Source organism: Seriola aureovittata, chromosome 1 (genome assembly GCF_021018895.1).
Source record: "Seriola aureovittata isolate HTS-2021-v1 ecotype China chromosome 1, ASM2101889v1, whole genome shotgun sequence".
Lineage (NCBI taxonomy): Eukaryota > Metazoa > Chordata > Actinopteri > Carangiformes > Carangidae > Seriola > Seriola aureovittata.
The window spans coordinates 13963423-13987805 of NC_079364.1; the positions used below are offsets into that span (position 1 = coordinate 13963423).

Here is a 24383-nt window from a genome sequence, read left to right on the forward strand (position 1 = left end):
TCACTTCCAAGCCATTTCCAAGCTGCTGCTCTCCACTAACCGCAATGTCGTCTGACAAAATCACCAAACACATACACACCAGACACACAAAGACAACGGCTGTGTGGTGATTTCAGCTATATTTACTTGTAAAATGATCACTCAGAGAGAAAGTTAGAAGCACATTCATGTCTATGTCAGCTGCTGTGCAGTCAGCATAGAGAGGTGTGTCTGCAGAGGGAAAGCCCAACCTCTGCTACTGCTGACTTTCTTCTATGGAAAGTAGCTAAACTCTGTTGAGTCCAAAAAAGATGCTTATCATTTTGAAAGTGAAAACAACCGATGGGGACACTCCAACACCCGACCAATGGTATAACCTTATCACTCAGTCCAGCGGGATTCGGCTGACCAATGGTGTAACTTCTTCATTCACTCAACTCAATCACTAGAGATGGCCCGCTTTTGCAGTCTAGCTGAAAACATAACAGCAAATGCATAAACCAACAGGAAGTGGAATATAAAATTACAGACAAATAAAGTAGCCTGCAGACTGTACAGATTACAGAGACACAGATCCCAGAAAACAGCAAACACACCAGAAATCTGGGCCCTGCAGACAAACACATTTCAGACTACACACAAAAAGAATCTGCCTATTTGCTTTTGATGGCTTCTTGGCTGTTGCAATGAGATACCGACACTTTTTATGCTCTCAAGTTTATGAAATAGATGAGACAATATATGGAGCAAAAGTCAATGAGTAATTTAACTAAGTGCAGACAAAAATTAGCAACACTTGTTGGACATTATTTTATCAACTAGCATTTGTAATATTCATTTGCAATTAAACAGAAATAATGTTGAAAACACAAACATTGCCTAAATCTTAATGTTGTATCTTTGTTTTTTATTGTGTGTGTGTATGTGCGCGTGTGTGTGTGTGTGTGTGAAAGGTTGTGCCCTATCCAGACTGAGGGTCTATTAACAGATGGTTCGGTACAATCAGAATTCCTTAAAGGACATTGCACTAAAGTCACAGCGAACATGACCATGCATGTTTGCTGTGAAGAATTTATATATATATATATATATATATATATATATATATACACAAACACACATTATATCAAAAAACCCATTGGAAATTCAGGATTATGTTTTCACTGATGATGATTTTTTTCCATTAGTATGTACAAATTGCTCACAGAGAACTGCCATACTTTTATTTATTTTATGAAAGGTCAGATTGGAGGGTGAAATAAATCAATGCCAAAGAATGCAACATGAAGATACATTGCTTTAGTCATTTCATTGTTGTGTACTGAGAACTAACTTCACTGTCCCTGGGTATGGAGCCAGGAATCATAAGAGACAACAAGGACAGAGAAGGGTTTGACAGAGCTCGGCCGTGATGGCTGACCAAAAAGAGCTAACAGCAGCACTGATCCCATGAAATCTGGATTATTGCAGCTTTCATTTGAATCCCCTTACATCACATCACTCTGTATCTGGTCTCTTTGCTCTGCTCTAAAACTACAGTGCAGAACTTTTCCCTGTTTAGTCACTAAAGTATTAAGGGTCAGCATAGTTGTGGAAAAAATGCTGTCCTTCAGCCTGCAGTGCACCGGCTGAAGTTTCAATGACACTGAATCACCAAAGGTCCATATTCATTATTTGGTATTTGACCCTGAACTTTGACCTTCCCTTATTGACCTACAGGAGTTAATGAAGTGGGGATATTATCATCACACCATCATAAGCACTTGTAAGAACCACTGATGCAATTTATTCATCAAACCAATATTTGATATTTAACTCTACTTTTTTAATATATTAAATTCAACTGTCCATTCAACTGTGCATGTTGTTGTTAATTTTATGGTCTTATCCTGGAAAATACTGCAAATTTAATCATGTTGAATTCAATCAGTCTTGTTGAGGAACCTAAATATTAATATTCTACATCATGTTACAATAAATTAATTACCATATTTTGGAATGGCTGATCGCAACCAGACATATTTCTAAAAGATCAGTAATATACCAGCAAACTCCTAATTGAAATTAAGAGAAGATTAAAATTAAGATTAAAATGCGGTTTGTGATGACACTTTTATGTCAAATTTTAATCCTCACGTCACAGAAAATGAACCATTTTCAGAAAGGTTGGTTCTATGAGCGTATAATTTATCAGTAAACACCAGTATATCGGTGCACTTTAGTTAAGCTACACAGGACAGGACTGCCACCTGAGGAGAGGTATGAGAGACAATTTTCTCGGAAGATAATAATAAATTTTAATTGTTTTTGTTCAGTTTCCTCAGAGGTCCTCATACATTTATGGCAACCACATACATACATTTTGTGCTTGTGGGTTGTAAAATTTGACTAAATAGTGATGAGCAGAAGAATTTTCATGCTATATTATAATGCATACACACACACATGCACACACATAAAGTGCACATATACACAAAATACAGACTATATATTCAGATAACTTAAATCCCTAAGTAGGGGGTCAAGCAGACCAGCAGGCTAGAGTTGCAATGGAAACATGATGTCGTTATGTCAAGGGCATGGTTGTAAGCAGTCACAGCAAGTTTCATGTCAGTCAATGGCTGAGATATGACTTGATTTCTCGCTTAGCACCTTTGCCTCCAATTTCAATAGGCTGTCATGGTGAAATGCTTTCGCAAATCAAAAATCCATGTCACAACTTGTCAGTCTTAGTCTGAGGATCTTTGCTGCCATTTTTGATTGGCTGTGACAGACAAAGGCTTTGGAAAATCAAAAATCCATGTGATAACTTTTGTGAGGCTTGGTCTGAAGATCATCTGTTCCAAATTTAGTGAGATTGGACAACATTTGTCCAAGGAAGAGTGAAAAAACACGTTTACACAAAATCCAAAATGGCTGAAATTAACATGATATGGTGCATTGGACTCAACTTGATCGAAGGAATTTAATGGGACCTCATTTTTGACAATCGAGGATACAGTTAAAAAATTACATGCATGAAGGCACCTCCAACTTTGACCTGTTGGTGGCGCTAGAGCGCTTCAGGCACAGATGGGAAAATTGGTGAAAAGCATCACAGGAGTGTCCCAAATCAGTGTACCCAATTTCAACATGTTTTACCATATGGTTCTAGGGGCTGCCTTAGACTCCAGTGGCAGAAGAAAAAGAAAAGTTGGAAACACAATGGGAGCCTACCCAGCTTTGCCGCTTGGTCCCCAAAAGAGCAGAGGACAAGAAAAGTGCAGGTGATTCCTCACACAGCATATGTAATGACAGATGTGACTGACTTAATAGCATGGCATGAAATTCCACCATGACTTCGAGGTTAGTTGACAGTACGTTCACAGTGTGGTATCAGAATCAGTGTACACATAAATGGAGCCTCTGTGGCTTTTGATGTTTTAGAACAAGTTAGGGGACCACCAGATTCTTTGTCCTTCCCTTCATCTGCAAAGGATTTAATCAGAATAAGTGAAGCATAGCAGCTGGCAGACTGAGTACACATCACTGTACTGCACTAGCTGAAACAAATTCAAAAGGCAGCCTTCCTCAAATCTACTGAAGTTCTCTGTATGAATCTTAACAGCTATGGATTTCCCATAAACACTATCAGTGGCATGCAGATGGATGGGGACCTATTTTGAGACTGATTACGGAGCTGCTCAAGTGTGAGTATGGTTGTGAGGCTCATGTCAGTAATCTGGCTGTGGAGTCACAGCTCCTTTAAGACCACACTGTGGGTCATAGTCTGAAATCCAGAATAAGCAGCCCCGCCCTGTCTATCTTTAATCCCTTTACAGCGAAGGATGTGGTCAAAATCAAAAGTAAACATGAAGTACTAAGACAAGTGGAAATGGATGGAAGAAGTAGGTTGATAACGGGTGATATCAAGTGACTACAAAAACAAAGGTTGTGATACACAGATGAGTGTCAGCATGATACAGAGCTCTATTAATTTCTCTCTCTCTCTCTAGGAGGATGGCACTGTACCAGGGTGAATGAATATTCTAGCAGAAGATTAATAAATGATGAGGGGAGGCAGTGTTGAGAAGCTCACAACGCTGTGCTCAAGCGTTGTTTTTGCATGCTCTTCCTCCACCCCTGTACATTATGTCTTCAGTCGGGTTCTCCCATGATGCTCTCTCTCCTCCTCCATCAGCACACAACCTCCCTGCTTCTGTCCTCTCTCTGTTTCATCTCATCCTTTACTGGTCATTATCAAGAGCAGGGTGATGTTGACAACACAATATTTTTGACTGAAAACCTCTACATCAGTGACTTGTATATTTACACGAGATAACTAACAATCATTAGTTGTGTGGATGTGTTGACAAGGTGGGTTGATGTTACTAAATTCACCAACTCTCAATCAGTCAAAAGTAAATGAAGTGATGTCCAAACTAACAAAAAATGCAGAGCCACTGCAGCATGTTTACAATGTTCTCACGAGCAAAGTCTGACATCAGTTGATAGACTCGGTCTCTGATGCATAAAAATACTGATTTATATGTCAGCAAGGACTGGTGTAACCTCACAAACTACTCAGCATTACTTTACAGCTTACTTAATAGGAGAGTTGTTCTGCTTTTGAAATACTCCACTATACAGACAGATATACTGAGAAAAACATTATAGATACAAGCTTTAATGTTGCCTTTAACAACACCTTGCTAAATAAACCTCCACACAACATAAATCTCTTGACCCTTTTATTCAATATTTTTCCATCCTTTTACTCCTTACCCTCTCTCCTCATCTCCTCTGTTCACTGTTTGTTTGTATGCCAGAATGGCATGACTTAGTGGAAAGCGAGGAAAGTTAAGTAGCTCTCTAGGGCCTAGAGGTTGCTTTGTCTATGCGTGTTCAGAACCCAGCAACAGGTCTGAGTGTACCAGTGCGCTTGTATTGTTTTTCCAAACCAGTTTAGATGAAACGCCGCCCACTTCTTCATACAGAAGTGGGTATGACGTCATCTAAATTGCATTGGAAAACTAATGGACGCTATCAGTACACAGAAACACAAAACAACACAGAGACACACAACATTGGACAGAGGTCATAGTTTTACACCTGTGGCAAGTTTAAACTATCTCTACAGTTTGGGAGGAGTGCAATACTTTTCATGTGGAGAATTATACTGTAATAACCTGCCAAGGCACAGTAAAGCTAACTTACTGATATCCGTAGGTAGGCAGAGCAGCTCTACTGTTTGCTCCAGGCAATGACCTAAAGCACAAAAGGAGAGAGAACATCAAGCTGAGTATAAAACTGACAACCCACATGAAAGACAAACAGTTCGGCATGAAGATTGAGCTTTGATCTCTTTCTCCTGCCTAATGTGAAGGAGGTACGGGGGGCGGTGAAATGGGATTGTTAGGTGATAGTGGTTAAGGTTACACAGAGTGACACTGGTGGCAACTGTCATTTGACTCATTTGAAGGTTTGCTAGGGTTGAACATAGACTGTCCAAATCCTGCCACAGATCCACGCTGACACTATTCTGTACACAGAAAATAACAAAACAAATAAAAACAAACAAATGAAATTTGAGCCAACAATAACAAAAAAATGTACGTTGGATCTGCTCCAATCAGCATCTAGATCTAAGATTTTTTCTAAACCTCCACTGTTTGAGCCAGAGGTGTAGCTGCTTGCATCAGAGTGACAAACCTGTAACAAGATTTCAGTTACAGCGAACCTGAAGCAGCAACATTAGCTGTGCTGTATTTTCCGAAACTCTGACAGGAGAGCTTCACCATCTGCCACAAAGGGAAGACCACATGTCACATCTCATCCTCACGGCCTGAGTCCCCTTGTGACAGCCTGAAGGTTGCTGTCCTCTCTCAGCACTTGGATCAGATCAACCAGAAAACACACCAGCAGCACACGCACTATTGGTGACGGTATGATAGCTCTTTTACAACAGCCAGTGGGGATTGTGTTGAGTGCATATATCCTGTCAGAAGGGGGTAAAAAAAAAACAAAAAAACAAGCAGGTGTAAAATGTGTTGAAGACAGCAACAGTGGCAGCTATTCACCAAATAACAGAACAGCTAATCTGCCATAATTCCCAGATGACACAAAATCACATCAAGAGATTTCCACTTAGTTATGCAATAATTACTATTCAAAGTGACAGATAATCAAACATTTACTTCAAAAATAGCTGGCTTTAAAGAAGAATTCAAAACCATTTAAATGCTATTGAGTCCTCAGCAGAGATTCATTGGTTTATCTGGCCAAATATCTTGGAGAGAGAGAATAAAGAGAGGAGCAAAACAGGTGAACTGCAACTGATCAACACTCGCTGACTCATTCTTCCAAGGGATTAAAAAGTTTGGTAGATTTGTATGATGTTTTTTTTCTCATTTTTGATGGCAATTTGTACTGTACTTTTGAAAACATTGTTTTGACTTTTAATAAATACCTGGAGGTTTACACCAAAATAAAACATGACATGCTTGACCACATCACTTACTTTACCCAAACCCAAAAACGAAGTCTTAATCGTAGGCGTAATTAATCTTGTTGGGACCCAGTTTTTATTTGCAGATTGTGGATGTGTCCCCACGGTGACCGTGTGAAGAGATTTCTGTCCCCACAAGTTGAGAAATACATAAGACACAGAGACAGAGAATGTGCATTAGAAGTAGTTACAATGATGGTGCCTCTCCCATCTAACCACTGCTGTAGTTCACCATGACTCCCTTCCCTCTACTTGCATATAGCCCTGAGGCTTGTAGTGGTCCCACAGGTCCAACTCACACTGCAGCACACTGCAGCTATACAGTGTTTGAGACAAAACACTCAGCAGATCATACTTACAACTAACCCAAAGGATACTTGAGTCTGCTGCTAGAAATCTAGGAATTTTAAACTGCATAGCCTCATTCCCTGCAGCATGGTGTAGTCTAAAGTCTAAATTCAGATACATAAATCACCATTTTTTCTAATTAATAACTGATGGTATTGTTATCTGTGTCCACTTTCCAGACTTCCCTCGCCAATGTCATTAATCATTCCTGACCAATCACAGTATTGAAGAGTTGTTTTACTGCACTGCAACAATCAACCATGAATATCCAACTCAGAAATTAGAGGCAGAAGTCACATGGACGTGACTAAATCCAAAACAAAGTCTACAGAGAAGAATTAACAACACCCATTTCTTAAATTACAATGGTAATAGGCCTGTTTAGAATAATTATCTGCAATTAAAAAGGGCATTGTTTATTTTTCATAGTAGTTGCATCATGGATGAAATCTTCTTTGTCCTACTTCAGGCTTAGCACTAAAATATACTGTATACAGACAACACCAGGTAGGTTATCAAATACACCAAATGTTTAGAAGTAAAATTCTTCAACAGGTAAATTGTAGCACACAGCATCACACAAAAAAAGCAACAGTTTGCTAGCATGCAAAATCTACATTTTTTGCTTTCCCCCAGCAATGCCATATTTACTGGTGCCATAGCACTAGCCCTATACCTACCACAGAAATCCTGAATGGATAAACACTCCCTGTCAGAGAGTCATGGCCTCTTGACTTCTTAATTGCTGGATGGATTAATTAGACTATTCTTTCAGTTTTTCAGATTTGACTGCTCGGGATTTGACATTAATGACTGAGCCTTTTGACACAGCAACAAGAAATGCTAAATGTGATTTTGCATGGAGCTGACACCTGATCTGTTCTTTTACACACCTTGGTTGTTAGTATTTATAATCAGTTAATCTGACAATTATGTTTTTTGATTGATTAACAGTTTGGTTTATAAGGAAACATCAGGGCAAGGCAAGGAAAAGTAGCAAATTATCACATTTGAGAACCTGGAACCATCAAATAGTTGGCATTTCCTCTCAAAAAATGACCAACACAATTAACTGATTATCAAATAGTTACAGATTAATTTTTGGTTGATTGACAAATCAATTAACTGACAAATTCCTGCAGCTCTAATGTCTGGAAAAAAGACTGGAAGAAAATAAATTATGGCTTCAACTAACAATCATTATCAACTGATCTCTCTATTATTTAGGAATCAATCAATTATTCATTTTTTCACAGTCTATAAACTGTTGTAGTTGTACAGAAGACAGATAGTATTGACAGAAACTGTATTATTGGAGTGGAATCTGTGGGGGGAAAATATGATATGATAGGATGACTTGCATTCTTAAAAATGTTTTTTTGTTATGAACGGCATAATTATGATAATAGTCAACGGACCTCAAACAAACAGCACACTTGTATGCATATAGACAGTTCAGTTCATCAGGGCCCATCTTCAGCAGGAGATCTATCCCCATTGATCTGAAACCTCTCTCCCTCGTCTCTCATGACAGGCAAAGGCTTATAGTACCCTGTTCACTCTAAAACCTTGCATAAGCTGTTCCCTGGCATTTAATACAACGTCAACATTTCACAAGGTTGCTCACTGCCATGCTGACGTGACGTCCTGTCCCAGAGCAATAACTAAGCTCTTGTTTCTCTATTGCAGACCTTAGGCACCTAAAGATGGAACAGAGGACAAAATGAAAAGTCCACTAGATGCTAACAGTCCAGTTAGTATGTCTCAGTATTCTTTGGCAGTCAATATAAAAAAAAAAAACATTATTCCAGTGGTCAAAATTCGAAATTTATAGTGCATCTTATTGTGTGTTATATCTTGGCAAGGTAATGATAAAGTAATACCGCAGCACTAACACAAGAACTCATATTTAATTATTTTAATTATTTTCAAATTCATTATCTATTCAGTACAAACCGACCTCTATTAATTCTCTCATTAGTATTCCTCAGCTAGCCTTAACACACCCGAGGCACAGAGGTTAGCACAGACGCCTCCAATTCCAGCATGTAGGACCAAACCAACAGACTGTTTTTGAGTTTATTGCTGAGGTGCAGAACTTCTTTTTATGACCTCTGAATCGAATCTTGAACCGAAATCAGAAAGAAACTCTTTGATGCCATGCTTGGGCAATTAGTGTAATGCAGTGTACTACATGTTCAGTGCTGTCAGTTTATGCGTCTAGAGATGTTCAGGATGTCACTGAAACATTGTCTGAATACATGGCTAACCCAAAACTTTGCTTTACCTGTTGGAAAATGTATGTTATTAAAAATACCTATGATTAAAATATATTACAATTTGCTCAGTAAGTAAAAGGAAATGTTCCCTAAATTAGAAAAATTGTGTGACATATCGATATAGCTATTAAGCACGTGCCTTATTTGGTGTAATAAGGTCTGCTTGTGGTGTAAATGACAATGAAGACGAGAACATTTGGAACATTTGATCTGCTATTTAAAGTAAGCCCAAACAGCAAAACAAAACAGAAGACTGGAACCTGCTATCATTGACAGCTCTTTAAGTACACACACTATTAGACAGCAATACTTAACTTTCACCTTCCCACTGATGTGAGCATCATTCAGTATTGTTTTGACCTTGTGTATTTGTGTACCCTCTCGAAGGCTGTGTACCTTTTAAGTCTTCAGTGCTGCATTTAAGATGAGACATCACCATATTTATCGTCTACTTATCTCGTAGGGAACCGAAAGCCATATTTGAATGCTCCCAGTTCTCCAATATACAACTCTGGATGTCTTTCCTGTTATTGAGCACATTACCATGCAGGGTTTTCCCCTAGGTTTCCCTGGTCACTAGCCAGCTAGTTACTGTAATCATTGTGTTATCATTTTCTCTGACAGCATTTTTCAAATTGTCTTTTTTGACGCCTCCCATCTGTGACAATCCTAATCCTCTGCTGTTTCTCCCTGGTTTATTTCTGAGGGGCTAGCTGGTTATCGTTCTAACTCCAGTAGAAGAAAAGACAGGAAAGACATCCAGAGTTAACAATGGCATTGCTTTCCACCTTGGTGAGTAAAGGAATACCGTCTGATGCTGAACTCGCAATGTTTCTTCTAGACTGGTGAGTAAATGCTAATGTTTGCTATGTAGCAACAGCAAAACTTACAAATACCTCCTTTAAGGCTACAAACACCCATGATGCAACGCTCTTACATATACTCTCTCTATCCAAAAAGAATATCTGATGTAATGAACACATAATTGTCTTGTCATATAATAAAATATAAGACGGTCACCACTTTTTCAAACCTAATTTCCAGAAAAAAATATTTTCTTATATCCAGGCCTATAGGCTACAGTATCCTCTCTCCAGGGCGGTAGATAACTCTCTAAATCATTTTTTCTGTTCATTCAGCTTAGGCACTGTGTCCAAGTCTTACACTGATAGCTAAAACCCAGGCATACATAAAGGACACCAGATAACAGCCAGGATTATATGTCTAATGTCTTTTCCCAAATTATATGTTTGTATTTTGCTTTGTACTCTGATATGTTTGTCTAAGTTATTCAATGCACCAATCATAATAAATTCTCCAGTATAACACAACAAGCCAAATACAATAAATGTCGTCCTCACTAACCACACTTCAGTCAGCAAATTCGATGTATTTCATCAGGGTTTCAAAAAACACAGCCAATGTGTACAAGGTGTGTTTACAGGCACAATCTCAATAACAACATAATCGAGTTTCCAGAGTAATGATTGGATATTGACATGCATGTGAAGACACTCATTAAGACAATCACCACAGCCACCTAGACACGGACCTGTCGACTCCTGTACTGATCTATTCAATTGATGCTCCAAAACAGTGCAATGTATCATCAGAGAACATAAGAAATGACAGGAACTCACTAACAAAAATAACAAAATATTCTATTATTAAATAACTGGTTGATCAATAAGAAAATCAGTGGAAAATATTTTTTGACAGTGTCGTAAGTGCATCTACTGTGCACTTAGTATTTCAGTGCTTACAGTTTCACCCTAAGATACTTCATATATTTTTGACATTTCCTGAAAATATATCAAGACTGAACCTGCCCTGGAAATATGCCGATGTACTGTTACATCATCCATGTTTGACCTCGTATCCATACAGCAACAAGCAATAGACCACAAATAGAAGCCACATCCTCAGTAGCTGCTTTTTGACAGTGCTAAGGAGATTTTTCCTGCTACAATACTTTTACCTCTAAAGTGAGTGAATAATGGCAATAGAAGGATGGCCTACATAACAATAACCCAGAACGGAGAAGAAGGTTTGGCCAAGAGCACAAAAGAACCTGCTGAATCTGCTTTTTGAAGTGTTACTGAGGTTCTCAGGTGTCAGAACCTTTACCAGATCACACGACAGCATAGCAGCACAGATGGATCTCTGCACATCAGTCTCTGCTTGACTGGCTGTCTCCTCAGACAACCTTACCACCCTTTCTTCAGTCAGAGGGTTAATGTTAATGTGCTATCCAAGGCTCTGGAATGTGTCTCTGTCCAAGGCATCTGTTGAGGAGGTACACCGAAAACGTAGTATTGTGGACGTAGCCTGAGGTTACATCACATGACAATTGAATGTCTTTGCTCTTGAACAATTAAAAAACCCATTGGTGTTGCAATGCAACTTGAAACACCAACGTTCAAGTGGGGTCATTCAATGTTTTTTTTCAGGTGCTTGTTTTTTTCAGCTCATTCCCATTCATTGACAATTGCTGCAGATTTCCTGTAGCTGAATGCCATTCCCAACAAATCTTCAATGATCCCTGTGTTGAAACAAGTTAAAATCTATGATTCTATTAAGATTAAGGTTTAAGGCACCATTGAGCACCATCAAGCATTACCATTTTGTTTATATCAACACTGAATCAAGAAACTTCTTTTACAGTGAAAGAGTTGCTAGTCCTGTTGATCTTGATCATGAGAATCAATCCCGTGATGATCAAACATAATGAAAGTCACTTTTTAACTTGCATGCAAATATATCTTTCCCTATTATATTCTATGCTTTGCCCTTCTCTCTTGCTCCACTGTTTCCCATACACTGATTTATTTGTGTAAGTCAAATGACTGCCACATATTGATTTTTTTTTTTTTGTAACTATTTCAAATGGGTAAAATATTATTTTATTGTAGAGCTGTGTGCAGCACGTTGGTTCGCTCAGCCCCTCCTTTCCCTACTCTTGCTCCCTCTCCCCCTTTCTCTCCCTCTCTCAACACACATTGACAACGGACCCTTCTGTCATAGGCAGACTTGCCATCAGAAGCACTGGGTGAAATCCTGCCGCACCGGTGGGCTGTGAAAAAAATCCATAAGGTTTTTACCATCCTTGTCCTGATCAGTTACAGCCACACATAGAATCAAATTCATTCGGAAACACAGCACTCTTTTTCTCTGTCATATCTCCCCTTTTTTTCTTGCAACTTTTATTAGTTTTTTTTTTTTTTTAATATGCACGATCCCCCCCATTTCCCTTTTCTTCTCCGAGAAGTCTCACACTATAGATAAAACAACCATCTGGTTTCTCTCCATCAACTTTATCACACAAATGATGAGCAATCATCTGTGCTGTCAATCAACAAACATGTCTAGCTATAGAAATAATGGCCCAGAGACTGAGACTCCAAATCAATTCAAAATTCAGTCTGATTCACAATGGTTATGCTTGAATAAGTACAGCATGCTGCATTTTATTTGCAAATAGATTTACCTCTGCATTTTATAGACAACACTATTTCTTCGAATAGCAGCAAACTCTCACTGTTGAGAAAAGAAATTTACCAGATGTGAATTTCTCTGCGGAGCCCAACATTAACAGCAGCAGGTTCTTCGCACATCTAAATGCTAATGCCATGCTGCTCCTCAAACAAATGTGGTAGCTAATGAGCTAGCTTGGTGTATGCATCTTAAGCCTAAGTAATGAGTTAAGTGACAGTATACCAAGGGAGCGGAGTCATCTTATGACTCATATCACAGCAGGAGGGTAGATAAAATGGGTATATTAAGGTCATGCATACACACTAACACTATCCCACACACACAACCTAAAAACTAACAATGCCAACTGTTTGTTAAGGTTGGTTCCTCTGAAACTTCTTCTAATTAGAACCTCTGAATATTGAATAGCTGCATTTTCCTCTTTGGCCAAAAAATTAATCTCAAAATCCTATGGCATGAAAAGGCAAATTCTGGAGGAAGACTGATCCTAGTTCAAAGTGTCATCTACCATGAACTGTCTGGGAGGTGCATGCAAACATGTACATGCACACTCATACTACGAGTTTGCAAAAGACAAGCTGAGAACTAAAGAAGCCAAACTAGAAATTAACTAAACAAACACAGTGTTATATCTCTGAAAACTATTATGTATTATCTATTAAGTACCTCACTGATTAAAATGTCAGTTAAATGTAAAAGTTAAATAAAATGATTAAAGCCTGAGTAGTCTGGCCTGACAGATAACTGAGTAAGTATGAGGAAGTGATTGAGAGCAGGAATGGTTGTTTGGTGACAGGAGGATTTACAATAACAAAATAAGATCCTCTGATTCAACTTAAAACTTCCTATAAAATTTATCTGCTAGTAATGTGGTACGCATGTGTATATACACGTCACATGTGCCTCTTCATAGACATGTCAGCAAAACCTGGCACACCTCCTGCAGCTTGTACTTTCAGCACTGGCATGTCCACACAGTCTCTATGAGTAATCCATTTTGGTTGATACACTCTGGCTTGGTGCCTCGGACTCCTGCTTGCATCTATTTTTATGGTTTATATTTTTCATGTTCTTGTACCCCGCAAAAACATGTACTGTACCACAAAAGTCAATATAGCTCAATATCAGGGTTGGGTTTCATTTTGGATCCAGTTCCACACTGACAAAATGTTCAAGATACACTAAGCTCTGAAGATAAATTATCTCTTTTCAAATCTTTTATCTCTTTTGCTTGTGAGGTTGTGAACATTAAATTAATAAGCATGTCAATCAAATCTGGTCTTTCTGTTTTCTCAGCCAACAAAAATGTAATTAGAGATCTCAACTGAATCTTTGAACTTAGTTATAAACTTCTTTGTAACTTTAGTTACCTAAAAAATGTTCAAAATGGAACCTAAATAGAGCCAGTAAGGGATTTGAAAGGATTTGGATTTAATAAGCAAATTTGATATTGGATTTTGATTTGATACACACTGATTACTCAAAGATTTACTCTAACATTCAAGTAAATTAAAATATACTAAAGAGTAGAAAAGAGTTAACGCAAAACTGCACTGTAAGTACATTCATCTGTTCAGATTTTTCAGATCAGATTTATCAGAATTATACTGAGATCACCAAGGACAGAACTGTGAAGGGAAAGCAGACTGACGTCATTCAGACAGATCCAGTAAGGTTGTTTCAATGCTTCTCATTCTCAGTGGCTTTCTCTTTGGATGTTGCCTCAGAGCGATTCCTTAGTGCCACCTATGATTAATGCAGCTATGAATGGGTTTCTCTTTTTACCAAGTGCTGTGGAAGAGGGGTTTCTTTTGTTCTTTCCTTTTCTCTGTTTCTTTCTTTCTTAGCCACCCTGCTTTCCTCCCAATGTGACCTGATTTAGTCAAAGAGTGTGAAACTGATTTGGACTCATTTACATGCTAATGCCATAAAGAGAGGTAAAATGATGTGTATGCATCACCTCATTGATTCTAGGGGACACCACCACACTTGAAAAAATGATCAGCAGTTTAAATTATGTAATTCACCTACTCATTATTCATAAATTTAACAAGGGAATAGTAAAAAAGAGCACACTCCTCATGCAGTACCATGAAGTACCATTTTATATTTCCACACTGACACACTGACATGCAAAAATTAGGTTGTTGTTGGTTTAGGGTAGAAAGACAACTTGAAGATGTGTGTTGGTTGCATTTTTCCCTTAGTGTCTCAGCAGGACAGTTAAGACATGAACTCTTACATGTGGGGGTGGGTGTAGGTGTGGAGGGTCACAGAAGACATACAAAAAGATAATTCATAAACAGGCAAGGGCAATAAAAAGATCAATACTTAAGACACAATACAATCTCAGCTAGGCACAGCAATTTACACCATGGGGGAACATGATGATGTATAAATATGCTTTTGCATTATCACGTTGTGTTTCATCATCATGCTAAGGCAGAGCAGGGAAAGAGGTGAACTTAAGTATCAGCTGGTCCAGACTACAAGCCAGGTCTAAAAAACATTTTTTGTCTGAAATGAAAACCTGATGATAGTTTGAGATGGAGCTCACAATAAAGTAATACATTAATTGCCAGTAGAGATCCATATGTGGATACTTTGACTCTGAGAGGACATGCTGCTTGCTTCAGTATGAGCTTTATGCCAAGAAACACGTAATTAGAGCTGTGTTTTTTAAAGTTACTATTACAAATGTTGATGTGTTAAACAGGATTGGTGGTAAAATGTAAAAAGCACCAATTATTATATAAGGTAACAGGTGGGAATTAATTAATATATTTTGTAACTTCAATACATTCAGCTTGCAAAAGCATGCTTAAATTTTACTGATTTTAAAGCAACTGTCTATTTTTAAGGATTACCTTGCATTCAATTATGTCTGCAGACAGAAAAAAACATCAAAAAAGATGTTTCCATTAAATTGGCAAAGAAGTTAGCAAAAGAAGGTTTCTGATGAGAAGACGAACAACACGTTTGAGATATTTTTGAATCCGATTCCACTCACAAGCAGCAGTCAAAACAAAAAAGAAAGAACACATATGAGGACCAGTGGAGTCTGCATTGTGTAACTGTATGTGTGGAGGTGATGTGGTATTTACAGCAGCAGTGAAGATAATATCATGTCTGTTTAGTAAGGGGAGAGTCAAAGGAGATTTAGCACACAAGCTGTGTATTTTGAGGACCTTAGGATAGAGACAATGTGGCCTCTGCCTTCACACTTGACTCAGCAGTGTCATTTTGAACACTCAGGAAATTGTAAATAACACATCCTGCTGCCCTGCAACATTTCTCACAAACCTCTCCATGCTTCAACTAGTCACAGCTTTGATATTGATTACTTGAAGGTACGGGTCACTGATGTGTTGAAAAATGACAAGGGGGTAAAGACAAGTGTTTTGTGCATTCTGGGGACTGACTTCTCAAACCATGGTGGTTTACAGTAGGACAGAGAGACAATGAGATGGGAATATCACAAGAAAAACGACATGTCATAATGAAGGCAGCTGATGCATGGTGTAGATATTAACTTGCTGTTTTATCACTGCCACAAAAGTGACTTTCTTTCTCTTTTCCTTCATCTTTGAATAGAAACTATGTTAAAAGAGACTTTGCATGCTATCTATACACAACCTGAAGAATCACAGGGCTCCCTAAGTTCTTGTCCTCACTGATGAGAAAAATACAACAATCGAACAACAGTTCAAAGACTGGCTCACATTTTAAAAGCTGCCACAAACGATGAAACATGATATGTTGAAACATTGGCACGTTAACTATGCCTGACTGATCCAAAGAATGAGACCTGGATTTATGGATGTTTTGTTTTTTTTACCCATTAGTATAGATAATAACAAGTCATATGCCTGAGCCAAAAGTCAGCACTTCATCGACAATAACGCTTGGCCTCTCAAAGACTGATCAAGCCACTTCTGATCGATATCCAGTGGATGAAAGCTATAGGCAATAGCTTTGCCTCCACATCAAAGGAGTCTAGAGAGAGTTTTAAAAAAAAACCTGACTGAGGCAGAGACACAGTTCACACTTTCAAGGAAAAACTCAAATCGAATGAGACAGCACTGTCAAAACAACTACAGTAACACTAATATGGTTGTCATATTCATGTGTATGATAGCAGAACAATGTCAAGAGCTGGACAACAAGGGCTGACCCAACTCTTTCAGGATATTCATGCTTTACTTAGAGAAAACTGACTGTAACTGTTATATGGCATACAATTTTATATGGTTATGATACGGAGAATTATATCCACAACTTAACACAATCTAAGTAAGACTGCTCAAGTTTTGAGGAAACAAATTCGAATACAAAAGGTCAACTTTGTAAATGACTGTCAAAAACAAAAGATTTAAGTCCTTACTATGCAAACAGAAAGAACCAGCAAAGCTGTGCAGTAGAAGACGATCAATGAACCGACGGACGCACTCTGTAGATATATTAGGTTACAGTGCTTACCTTACCTTATGAAACACAACTAGTAGGGATAAAAAGGTTCAGCATATTTCCAATCAGCACTACATTCTTACACACTGTTGACCACTTTATACCTGGCCACAACAAAGTGTTTGCCTTGGTTTAATTCTAAATTATGCTTCACTGCAATATAGAACTACATGCCTATGCTGAGGCTGCACAATCCTCTAAATATGATATTTCAATAGTACAAAATATTTGAATTTTTTTTGAATTAGCATTTGGATCCAGATCAGAGTCAACAAAGGCAACCTGACTGACAATCGGGTTAATTTCTGGAGAAAGAAATTCTTATTTGGGAATAAAAGGGCTTTGTGTAAGAAGTGACATAAACATTAAAGTCCATCTCAGTTAAATTTATGTATAAAATGTAATATATGTGATTCATAAGCATCTCATTTTCTGTATATGGTACAGCTCACTGTAGTGATGATGTCATCTGAAGATGAATCCTCCACAGACTGTGAATAATGGAACAGCTCATGGGACAATATGACATCATAGTGATCTTACTGGAATAGAGGGATGTTTTCTGATTCAATGCAATGCACACTACATTCACATAAAAACAATTTGGACATCATATCTCATACAAATTATATGAGCACATTGTTGCGTGAAAAAAAAGTTGCTTATAACATCATGAATTTAGGTCTTGATGCTCAAATTTCCTTCCTTACATAGACAATCAGACCTGTCTCCTAGAAATTACGTTTATACGTAACTAATTTGCAACAGCAAATACATTTTGAAATAAACGTAATGCTGACCACATTGTTTTTATTAACGTAATGATGAAATGCTGTCAACATATGGTGCAAAAAAATAAGTTGCAAAAATGCTGATAGTGACTTCAGACACAATGTGTTTTTTTTTAACAATTAACCAAAACCATGATCTTTCTCTTATCTTAACCAAAGGGCTTTTACTAAACTTTTACTCTAAACATAACCATAGATAGTAATCAGGATACAAACCCCAGTTTCACAGTGACATGCTCTGTACACCCACCACCCACCCTGAACAACTCACAGGGACTTCAGTGTAGTTCATAAATTTATTGCTTCATTCATTCAATAAAATGTTGCTTCTGACCATAATCCAGCCAGTGATTACATTTGTCACCACAACTGGGAAAACAAATTGGTAATATAAAAATGTAATTTCTATGAGACAGGTTTGAGACAATTGACTTCATTGGTAGACACTCGAAAGTCCAAAATAGTGCTGAAACGATCAGTGGATTAATTGGACGACAGACAATTGGAATGGAAAACAATTTTGATAATCAAATAACTGTTTTAGCCATGTATCAAGGAAAAATGACAAACACACTTTTCAAATGTTATGATTTGTTTCTTATTTCTGTCATTGTAATTCAGCATCTTTGTCTTTTTTTAAATTAAAGAATTAATTGAATCATCGTGACACCAATCAACATTTTAATCAATAAGAAAATATTAATCAGATGCAGCTCTACGGTTGTCCAAAAGCATAACTTTGGGTGGACATGAAATCTTTTTCTGTCAGAGTGGTCAGTTCCTGTGTTTTGAAACAGCTAAAAAATATATTCAAATAAATTAATTCCCAGTGGATTAACCTACAACAAGCTCCAAGGAGTAAATTATATCCAGCCCCTTTATTTGTAATCCCTCAGCACATCTATGTTTGCTAGTTAACATACAGCCAAAGTGTGGTTTACAGCTCATCTTCTACATGCTAAATCCTGTGATTGACTGAAATATGCTCGCTTTAATTGCTCACACAAAGCTGTTCTACACCAGTACAATTGTCCGTAACAACACTGCAGCACCACTTATCTTACAAAAGCCTTTTTGCCTTTATAACAGTTTTGCAACATGAAAATCAACACCCGCTCTGCAGCCCTATCTATAGGTTTTATTTTCTTGCTTTTATGCATATATTACACATGACATTATGTAATTTCCCTGTGGCACTAACATCCACAATCAGGCAGACTGATTAATGCTAAAAGGATATTGTTGTCTGGCCAAGCCTAGTAACAAGTATGCGTAGATCAATTTTCTTCATAGAGTAATGATTTAATCAAAAATTTACAAATAGTTATTATTATCCTTCATAATTTGCACAGCAGAGCTGGAGGCTGTTGCTCTATTGTGTTTCCTCCCCCAGAGTCCAAATTAGTATCCTCCGACTGGGCTGCAGCATGAATAAGATACCAGCAGGCTGTAGGGAGGGTGTTTGTCCGTTAGTGCAGGTGCTACTCAAAAAACTGTTCCAGGCTACAGAGATGGTGAGAAAGAGCAGGAGAGTGAAAGAGATATGCACAAGAGGACAGTGTCATGAAAGTGAGGACAGACCTAGAGGAAACGGTGGGAGGAGAAGGGGGAAATGGTGATGAAAACTTTGCATCTCTACTTTCAACTTCGCAGCAAGTCAACATGCTGTGTGCATCCTCCAAGGCCTTATAGGTTTCCACCATGGCTCTCCGGGGCCCCTCACTTTCTCTAATAGCCATACATTATTCTCCTTTATCTAGCCTCATCCTCTGTAGCCCTGGTCATCACTCTCTTCCTCAGCTGCGCCAAAGCCATTGTTCTCCTTCTCCTTCTGTCTGTTCTACACTACAAGCTCCTTCTTCCATGTTTATTCAGTTAACCTCTTTTGCATCATTAGTAAATCCGCTATAAATTCTAAGCTGTGTATGATTGCTTGCTTACTTTCTTTGACTACACAGGTTGTGATTGCTTATGTTTTTATCAAGGTGTACAAAAGTTAAATAAAGAGCCTACACTGGGTCTTTTTAATCTCAGCATCTACTATCCAAATATTAACTTCTGGTTTCCTTTCAGTGGAATGCAAACACAATTTTTTTTTTGTTATATTGACTCAATGATTATATATGACTGAGGTGACTAATCATGTTGAATCATGCTGAAGTATAGCCAAATATTGAATGGAAGTCTGAAAGATTTAAATCTTACTGTATCAGCCTATGAGGTTTACACCATGGTTAGTAACCTAATGCAGCTTGACATACTGTGTATTCCACTGTGGGTCGCATCAACTCCAGGGACAATATTGCTGTTATGAAAGAAACCAACAAAACAAGACTTGCACTAAACGTCTGACAGCCTGAAGAGATATCATATCACAAGTGGACGATGGCTATTGAAAAGCATTCTGCATGACTGGATGAGGACAGACGGTAAGGACATAACATTGTATGATGCAAAGCAGATCATGTGAGTCTGTCCCCAGCTCCCTCTGAACAATAAACAGCCAGACACAACGCCTGTCAGCAACTGCCCTCCCCTGTGGCTGGCACTGGCACAGAGTGGCACACAGCAGACACTAAAGGATAAACAAATCCTCCACCAAATTTAAAATTCACATACCTATGAGCGTTATGTTATGTTGAGGTCTTAAACAATTTATAACCAGTATCTTCAACAGAGAGTATCATGGTGTACTTAGATGCAGGAGTGTAGTGTACCTCACACAGTTTTCAACTTCAATCTTGTGATGGTACCATGAATGGGGGGAGAATTCAACTGAATATGTCAGTCAAACGTTACACAAGTATGAGGTAATAGAATGAATAGGATATAAAGAAAATTAGCAGATATCAGAGTTGAAAAAGCCATTTCCACATAGCGAACTCAGAGCAGCCTGCAAATGCCTAAGGTGCCGTTTAATAAAACGATGCAGGAAAGGAATTGGACCATTAAGGGCATCTAAAAATTAATGACCTTCCTAGTCTGATGAGACACTAAAGGCCTATGGCAATATAACTACAATCGATAATTTTAGGCGTAGACCAGGCTGTACATGGATGAATCACCGCGAATTGTAGCATTAGGTGTGAACAGACTTCCAAAGGCAGCTCCAATCTTTTAACAGGGATACCCAGTAATACTGTCTAAATTACATGCCAGACTTTCAAAGCAGGAACGTTTTCGGTCAAAGCTCACCGCCCCGTTGTTAGCACCGACGCTGAGGACACATCCACAGGCTGAACGAACAGCATCCATCCACCGCTCCTCCGGGTGCCTTGGAGGAGGAAAACTATAGCCTCACTAGACGGAGCGGTGTTCATCGATGTTACCGATATTTAGCAGTATCATTATAACATTTTAATACAACTGTGTCTTACCTGGAGAATTTCATATGCTGGTCAAGTCACCTCCGTTTCAGATTTGTGAGGGGTGGTGCTGGCTGGTCGCGCATCACTCAGGGTATGACTGAAACCGTAACGTTACGGAGGCACAGTGCCTGACAGCAGCGCCCCGGAACGAGTATAACATAATACAAGCCCACTGCAGTTGTCTGGTCCGTGAACACGCCGCCTGCACGAGAGCCCGCTACCCCACCAGCGCGAGCTCGACTGTTACTTATACAAACAGTAATCCGTTACTTAGAAGTTACTACAAAAATAAAACTATATACCGGCAACAAATACTCAAAGTATTAAACAATTGTTTTTGCTGCATTCGCCAGACCCTGGAAGTTAACATAACCGTGTAAACGATGATTTGGTTTTAACTGTGTTTAATGTTTAACTCGGTGGGCTGTAGACTTTGTATATGTTAGCAACGTAATTAGCTAGCTAACAGATGTTAGCTATATGACTAGCTAACGTTACACAGTTTGGGTCTGTCATATATTGGCATACATTTGGGTCATAGACTGTTATATCTAAAACAATGTTTCAAAAAACCCAGGTCGTTAAAAAACGCTGCTCTTCTGTCCACACTATCATAATCCCCACTCTTCCAACCACGAGGTCCAACAATGATCTTGTCCCTGGGTTTTTTGATTACGTCAACAAACCGGACAGGTAGCTAACTGATTTCACCGAAGCGTGATACAGGTAACTAGAAAATTTTACAAACTGACTGCTTGTGGTTCAATCCCTTTCATCCTCAGACATGTGATGAATAGCTCCTGTGCGTTAAATCCAACAGTGGCTGACCATTACGATGCCGGCTAGTTAGTTTGTCTGTCTTTTTGTGTAAATTCCTAGCTAGCTAACTAACTAGTCAGCTAGCTAATTCCCTCCCTCCCTCCAATGTCAGACTCATATACCTTCAATAAAAGTTTAAATGTTCTTCAATTCGGTTTGTATAAAGCTTTGTAAATCATGATTAAATGAAGTTCCCTAGACTATATATTGTTTATTTTCATTGCAAGAGTATCCTAGCGGAGGGTGGTAACATTTGTATATAGATATCAAATGACCCTGTGCTTACTTTCTTCATTGACACAGACCAAAATGAAAAGACTGCATCAATCAAAGATCAGCTTTGGAAAGGGGACAGATACGGGACAAGATGAGGAGACAGGGAAAAAGAAAGAGAGAAGGTGATGGGGATGGAAATGAGAAAGGAAGAACAAGTTCACAAAAAAGCGAAATCAAGGTAAGATGAAATATCTTAAATCAAGGCAATACAGAGCTTGTTTTTATCTGACAAGATAATTATTGTATTGTATAAATTGTACCATTTTAGACACATTTCTGTAATTTCCACTGACATGGTTTTAAAGCTATTGTATCCACTTTTTGCCCTCCAGTCATCTTAAAATGCACATATATAGATAAGAAAAATCTTTCTTTTTTTTTCAGAGAGCATGCCCTCAAACGCCTCTAGCAGCTCAGTTTTTGGAACTCAGTATTAATGTTGTCAGCCTCTGAGCATCAAGAGAACCCCTCAACTGCCCCATAGACTTCAATGTTAACTGACTTCTTCTCGTGAGCAAAAACACAAATGTAGACACTTTCTAAACTCAGTCATTCTTCACGTCAGTTACAAAGATGACACATGCACATCCTCAGCAAAGTATCGTGATGCTCACGGTGAAAAAATGTCCGCAATTCGAATTATGGTTTTTAAGGTAAGGCATCTTGTTTGAGTGGTGCTTTAGTGGTGCTCTCTGTCTGTTATCACTAAGTCTGCCAAGCAATGACTCAGCATTCTCAGGCTCCACAAACATTAGCACAGAGAGGGGTATACCGGTTGGTTAGAACATGGTAAGAATGGAGCTCATTTTTTGGTGCAATGTTCCCACCTGCGTGTTGTCATTTTTCTTCTAATTCACGTTTTCTGTAAAGATGGCGAACAGCCTGCCTCTCTTGTCCTCTGTGATTGGTGGATTACCTTTAGGCAGTTGGTACCTTTTTATTTTTCCATGTAACTATTAATGTCACTGTTATTGTGTGTTAAAGGCAGATTAATGTGTACTGCCAGGGCTTTTTGTTTGACATGTGTTTAGAGTTTCAGTTTGGGTATAGGTGACAGCTTATAGAGGAGCAGACTAATAGCTTGAGATAGAAATTGTGTCACGTTATTGTACTTATAATTCTCCAAAAATAAAAACAGGCCTACAGTCTCTTTTGATGATCCTGTGTGGCTGGTCAGTAATACTGATTAAATCCTGTTTTGACACAGTTTGTCAGGTTTGGGATGCTCTACATGTTTATACTGCAGTCATCTCCAATATAAGATTTTGCGTTCACTCTAATCCAGCATGACAACGCTATTTCTTTTATGCTGATGGTGTGCTTTGAAGTTTTTTCCTGTGCTGTCAGTTGATGTTTTTGGACACACACAGTTCATGTTTCTCTACATATGGAGCTAACTTTGCGAATTACCTTGTGTAGCATTATTATTGCTACTAGCTGCTGTTTCTGGAATATGTATCACGTTGGCAGCCTGAGTTGTCTATCAAAGGTGGTTTGTGGTTAAATAAAGGTATGCAATACAAGGATGTGTGTTGCATACAAATTCACCTCAAAACAGTAATTTCACAGGTATTCAGCAAGTTGTTTTATTTCTAAACAGCTAAAACGATATGTTATTATGACACAATGGGAATGTGTTTTGTATCAGTGCTATACACGAGATTATACATCGATTATTTGTAAATGGGAAACCCATCTATACTGCTACCTAACTACTGTTAGTAGTTGTTAGTAGTTGACTCCTGCTAGTAGTTGACTGACTACTAATGGCTAACATTTTGTTTTATTATTATGCAAATGAAAGACAAGCAAACAAATCCAACTCTGAAACGGCATTTTATTATTGTGTCAACAAGAATTTACATTAGAAAATCTATGTTGATTACAATCCTGTGACCAGCTCTCAGCTAATGCACTTCAGCTTCCACCTCCAGTTTTACATTTCAGCTTCTGAGTTTTCAAAGCATTACATATCAGTTGATATAAGCTGTTTTTCAGCCAATATTGCCTCTGCAATTACGTTCAGCTTCCAACCTTTGCTTTATTATTTTGCCTTTTGGCTTTTTGTATTTTC

The 24383-nt window shown here is 38.3% G+C and overlaps 1 protein-coding gene and 1 long non-coding RNA gene across 6 annotated transcripts in view; one reads left to right on the plus strand and one right to left on the minus strand.

Moving 5' to 3' along the window:
* apba2b (amyloid beta (A4) precursor protein-binding, family A, member 2b) overlaps positions 1 to 21359 on the minus strand; it is a 62829-nt gene extending 41470 nt beyond the window's left edge. For 2 of the 5 annotated variants that reach the window (XM_056388427.1, XM_056384394.1), the window contains exons 1-2: positions 21224 to 21359; positions 5176 to 5226 (exon numbers count right to left, since the gene is read on the minus strand). The gene's annotated coding sequence lies outside the window, so the exon portion shown is untranslated. Of the gene's footprint in view, positions 1 to 5175; positions 5227 to 21041; positions 21121 to 21223 lie in introns of all 5 variants that reach the window. The other 3 variants (XM_056386018.1, XM_056387614.1, XM_056385226.1) reach the window with 3 other exon arrangements.
* Positions 21360 to 21448: 89 nt separating this feature from the next.
* LOC130182883 (uncharacterized) lies at positions 21449 to 23944 on the plus strand. The gene is made up of 3 exons (XR_008829788.1): positions 21449 to 21940; positions 22337 to 22487; positions 22694 to 23944. It is a non-coding gene; the product is annotated as an uncharacterized LOC130182883 (long non-coding RNA).
* The last annotated feature ends 439 nt before the right edge of the window (positions 23945 to 24383 follow it).